This window comes from Chrysochloris asiatica, unplaced genomic scaffold (assembly GCF_000296735.1).
Source record: "Chrysochloris asiatica unplaced genomic scaffold, ChrAsi1.0 scaffold00224, whole genome shotgun sequence".
NCBI classification, from domain to species: Eukaryota; Metazoa; Chordata; class Mammalia; order Afrosoricida; family Chrysochloridae; genus Chrysochloris; species Chrysochloris asiatica.
Window position 1 is genome coordinate 1,210,767 of NW_006408742.1, and position 6,016 is coordinate 1,216,782.

A 6,016-nucleotide genomic window follows, 5' to 3' on the forward strand; every position below is an offset into this window, starting at 1 on the left:
TACTTAAATGAGTGTTTATTTTAGTATTTTTTATGCTTTCTGATTGCCTCCAGGTAGATGTGATCAGGAGATGGGCTTCCCTTTTCACTCTTCTTCCTGAGAAATTTCAAGATGCCACTGTTGGTCATTGTGACATAACTCAGGATTTAATTTTCAGCCTATTTACTTTTTAGTCTGCCTGTCCTGCTCCACAATCCCCATTTGGGCCTTTTTTCTAGTTATAAACAGTTCAGGGCCACCTGTGGCCATTTGGTTTTAAGTGGAAACTACCTCTAAATTTTGAGGAGATCTGTGCATATGTGTAGTGTGACCCTCCGGGGTGGGGTTGGGGTGTCCACTTGTTCAGGCATCCCCTCTAGTCACCAGAATGGAGGTGCACAGACAGCGAGAGAACAATGAACAGATACCAAAAATAAAGAATGTCCACAACTTTATCTTGGTGGTTCTGTCAGACATCTGTGACTGCTCTGATCCTTCCCCTACTTGGTCTTACCCAAGATGGTGGCTCTGGGAGCAGCTGAGTATCTTGAATTAGAAAGCAATGGATTTCTTGACTCTGCTATCTATAAGCCTTCCAATCTTCTAATTATTCCTTTATATGTGGTTCAGAGTTCTGGCACCATCCCCTGAGCCTGGTTGGTCCGTCCAGTATTCTGTGTTGTTGCTGACGGAGCTCTTCACTGCACTTTCACCCTTTCTGCCATCTTGTTTGTTCTCACAAGATCTATCTTGAAGTATATATAATTTTGTCTATGATAGCATAAGGAGCTCTGGTAGCATAGCGGTTATAAATTGGGCTGCTAATCTCATGGTCAGCAGTTCAAAACTACCAGATGTTCCATGGGAGAAAGATGAAGCTTTTTGCTCCTGTAAAGATTTATAGCCTCAGAAACAGGGTCACTATGAGACAGAACTTACTCCACAGCATATAACCACCACCACCACCTTAAGTCCATCTCGATGGGGGTCTTCCTCTTTTTCTCTGACCTGCCACCTTATCAAACATCATATCATTCTCCAGAGACTGGTCCATCCTGACAATATGTCCGAAGTTTGAGAGACGAAGTTTGACCATCCTGGTCTCCAGGGAGCACTCCGGCTGCACTTCTTCCAAAACGGATCTATTGGTTCTTTTGGCAGCCCATGACACTTTCAATATTCTCCAGAAACCCTATACAGGGTTGCCATGAGTCAGAACCGGCTCGATGGCACATAACCACCACTTCTTTTAACAGCAGTGTCTTACACTGACCCTGAAAGACAATCCCAAGAAATTTCATGTCTGAATTTAATTATAGGTTTGGTCAGGGGATTATTATACATGTGAAGAGAATGCAAAGACCACAAAGTAGCTTAACTGGGGAAAATGCTTGCCTGTGTCTCCTGTGTATGTTCTTTCCTTGCTTCTCTAATTCTGCTTCCATTTCCTGAGCAAGGCACTGGGCCCAGCAGGTGAAAGAAAACTTCAGGAGGCTTACAATCAGATGGGTGAGTTTTGCCTTCAGCTGAGGATTCCAAGCCTCCATGTTGAACCTCAGGACCAGGTCCTGAAGAGAATGTTATTCTTCCAGAGCAGAGATGGAAGATGGTCTTTGGGACCCCCGTGTATCTGGTGCTGTTGTTAAGTGCCATCAAGTCAGTTCCCCAGAAATGTCTGTAACCCTTGTGGGTGGTAGGTACTTTGTTAAACCAATCACCGTATACTCCAGCTCATACCCCATGTGTGTCAGAGTAGAACTGTATTCCATAGAGTTTCCAATGGCTGATCTTTCAGAATAAGACTGCCGGTTCTTTCTTCTAAGGCACTTCAGGGTGGGTTTGAGTCTCCAGTTTTTCAGTTAACAGCCAAATGCATTAACTGTTTGTACCACCTGCACTTTGCTTGTTGTTGTTATTGTTAAGTGCCATTGACTTGGTTCTGACCCATTGTGACCCTGTATAGGGTTTCCAAGGAATGGCTGGTGAGCTTGAACTGCTGACCTTGTGGTTCAAACTGACTTTGCAGTCCAGCATATTAACCCATAGCACCACACCAGGACTTTGTAGACACTGGGAATTCTGAGATGGGATAAAATATGAGGCCTAACCTCCAGGAGTTTACAGGTGGCTGGTCATTAGAAGACACACCCCCAGAACCTGAGTAGCTCCCAGGGAGCAATTAAAATCACGTTTCTGGACATTCACAACTGAGACCCAAAACAGACCCTTAACCTACTTTGTTGTTGTTGTTATTAGGTGCCATCGAGTCGGTACCAACCCATAGCGACCTTATGCACAGCAGAACAATACACTGCCTGATCTTGGGCCAACCTCGCTACTGTTGCCATGCTTGAGTCCATTGATGCTGCCACTTGGCCAATCCATCTCATTGGGGGTCTTCCTGTTTCTCTCTGACCCTCCACCTTACCAAATGTGATATCCTTCTCCAGTGACTGCTCCCTCCTGACAATATGTTCAAAGTATGAGAGATGAAGTTTGGCCATCTTGGCCTCCAAGGAGCACTCTGGCTGCACTTCTTCCAAAACAGATCTGTTAGATCTTTTGGCAGCCCATGGTACTTTCAATATTCTCCTCCAACACCAGAACTCAAAGGCATCAATTCTTCTACAGTCTTCCTTTCCCCACTTTGGCCCCAGCAAAATGTCACTGTGCCACAAAGACTTGAAAAAGTCAGCTGGACTTTACCCCTTTTCTGCACAGACAGTGGGCTCTACTGCAGCTGCCACCTTCCTCTCTAACCAGGCACAGGTTTAGTTGTTGTTAAGAGCCCTCAAATAAATTCTAGACTTGAGGGCAATTAATTCTAGACTAATAGAGACCCTGTATAGCATTTCTGAAGAAAGACTGATGGGCTTGAACTGCTGATGTTGTGATTAACAGTACAGTTCGCATACTACAGCACCCCACTGTAGCAGAAGGTTAAAAAATGCCCTTTTGTTCTTAACTTGCCACTGATAAAATCTGTTCCTTTACTGCCTCCTGCTCAGAATGAAGAGAGGAAACAGTATCCTTTAGGCAACACCCTCTCTCTCCGGATTTGAAATTGTGTATTGCATCAGATCTACAGAGTCCTGATGTGGCATTATGGATTACTGTGCTGGACTGCAAAGTCAGTTTAAATAGCAAGTTTGGCGGCTCAAGCTCACCAGTCACTCCTAGGAAACCCTATACAGGGTCACTATGGGTTGGAATTGACTTAACAACAACAACAACAATCAGACCTACAAAAGAGTATATGCACAGTTTAAAGATAAGCAATAAAACAAGCACATGGTAACCACCAGCACCTTAGAAACCCACCTATGTGCTCCTCTTCAATCTCCCTGCCCCTGGCCTCCTCCGAGGGGTAGCCACAATGTTGATTTCTATGTGAACAATTCCAGTGTTTTACCCTGGTGTGGCTCCATAGGGTAAGCATTCAACTTCAAGGTCAGTTTGAACTGCAAGATCAGTGATTCAAACTCACCAGCCACTCCTAGGAAAACCCTATACAGGGTTGCTATGAGTTGGAACCGACTCAACAACATACAACAACAACCTTCTATGTGGTGTATCCCTAGCAATCTCTTAGGTTAGGATTGTTGAGTAGCTGGCATAAACCCAGTTGTGTAAGGGAAGAGCATGGTTGTCAATACTAGAAAAGGCATCCCAAGAAAGGAAATTGAACAGATTCTCTGGGTTACAGTTCTACTTCAGCTTACCTGGAATATGGTGATACAAGAAACAGATATGATGACCACTTTTATCACCAAAACTTCCTCTGATATTATACCATATTTTAAACTTGAGGATAGTTGTATCTGTATTCATTAACCCTTGACCATATATTAAGGAAATTTCTGCTCACTGCTGCTTGAATCAACTGAGGACACTCATTTCACAAAACACCTGCATCCCTGAAGTGTTTCTGAGAGTTGAACATAGATGTTCAGTGTCTGGCCCATGCCAAGATCTGCCAGATGCCCAGACTCGGGTGAATCTTCATAGCCAGAGATTTGTTTAGCTGAAACTAATGAAGCTAAAGCCCCTTACTCATATATTCCCCTCCCAAGACCCTATGCCTAATTTAATATTCATAATTTTTAATTCAGTCCCTTTAAAAAGTCCTCACCACTAGACCAACAAACAACATTCTTTTCTATGGAGAACTGATTGAAGTTGTCAAAAACTTCATTTTGCTCAGGTCAACCATCAACACTCATGAAAGTAGCAGTCAAGAAATCAAATGATGTATTGCATTAGGCAAATCTGCTGCACAAGATCTTTTTAAAGTGTTGAAGAACAAGGATGTCAGTTTGAGGACTAAGGTGAACCTGACTCAAGCCATAGTATTTTCAATATCCTCATATGCATGCAAAAGTTGGACAGTGAATAAGGAAGACCATAGAATAATTAATACATTTAAGTTATAGTGTTGGAGGAGAATGTTAAAAGTACCACGGACTGCCAAAAGAACAAACAGATTTGTGTTGGAGGAAGTCAAGCCAGAATGCTCATTGGAATCCAGGATACTCAGACTTTGTCTCTCATACTTCAGACATATTGTCAGGAGAGACCAGTTGCTGGAGAAGGATATCATGTTTGGTAAGGTGGAGAATCAGAGAAAAAGAGGAAAAGCCCCAACTCTGGTACACAGCTATTAGCACAAGATTTCCCCTCACCATCCTCCTGAGGGATCTCTTTGTCTCTTTTCTAGTTTAGCTCCTTCTGGATTTACCATATGCTTGGTTACGGAACATTCTCCAGTAGCTTTTTGAGAAAGGACACATAATAGGTAGAAATTTCAACACCTTACAAACCTGAAAGGAACTCCTTCTTTTATACTCATCTGATAGTATAGTTAGGTATAGAATTATAGACACCCTTCAGAATTTTTAAGACATTACTTTGTTACGTGTTCGCTTCAAGTTCTGCTGATGAGAAGTCCAAAGCTATTCTGATTCCTAAATTTTGTGTAAGACCTACTTTTTTCCTCTGTAGAAGTTGTAAAATCTTCCCTTGGTCTCTAAAAACGGTACTATGACTTAAGGGCCCTTTCAGTCAAGCAATTCATACTAGCCTTGAATTACATCATTGATTGCTTCCTCCCTTTCATTTCTCTTTGGGTATTCCTAAAATCAGTGCTCTTCAGATGTAAGACTTCTAATATTAGCACTCTGATTTCTTACCATTTCTTTCCTATTTTCTCTTTATCTTTTTACCCTACTCAATAGGAAATTTCTCCAGTTTTATATTCAAATCGTTATGTTGTGTTTTGTTTTTGTTTTGAACTTTTTATTGTGAATTAAGTGAAGGTTTACAGAGCAAATCATCATGGTAAAGTGGAGGGACCGAGAAAAAAAGGGATTGGTGCTGTGGCAGCAACAATGGGCTCAAGCGTAGCAGTATTTGTAAGGATGGCGCAGGACCAAACAGTGTTTCATTCTGTTGTACATTGGGTCACTATGAGTTGGAACTGACTTGACAGCATGTAACAACAACAAAGAGACACATCAAAAAGATGGAGATAGACTAAATGCCCTCAACAGAAGAACAGTTAAACAAACTTTGGTACATGAACACAATGGAATACTATGCAATGATGAAGAATAATCATGAATCTGCAAAGTATCTCACAACATATGATCATGGGGGACATTATGTTGAGTGAAATTAGTCAATTACAAAACGACAAATATTACATGAAACCATTATTGTAGAAAGTTAAGAGACAGTGGTATTGATTGAAAAAAAAATTCTATGATGGTTACAGGGGTAGGGAGGGACAAATTATTCACGGGTTACAGGGTAGACACATGTTAACATGGGTGATGGGGCAGGCAATATAAAACAAGAGGGAAGTTGGCAGAGGAAAGATGAAGGTAGTAGGAGACACAGGGAGGAATGCAGGAGTTACAGTGAAAAGAGGTAAATACTGTTAACTGTTGTTACATGGAGGGGATTGTACTCATTGTAATGAAGCAAAGGATATGAATTGTTGAATGTAAAACTGATGATCTGCTCTGTAAGCCTTCAC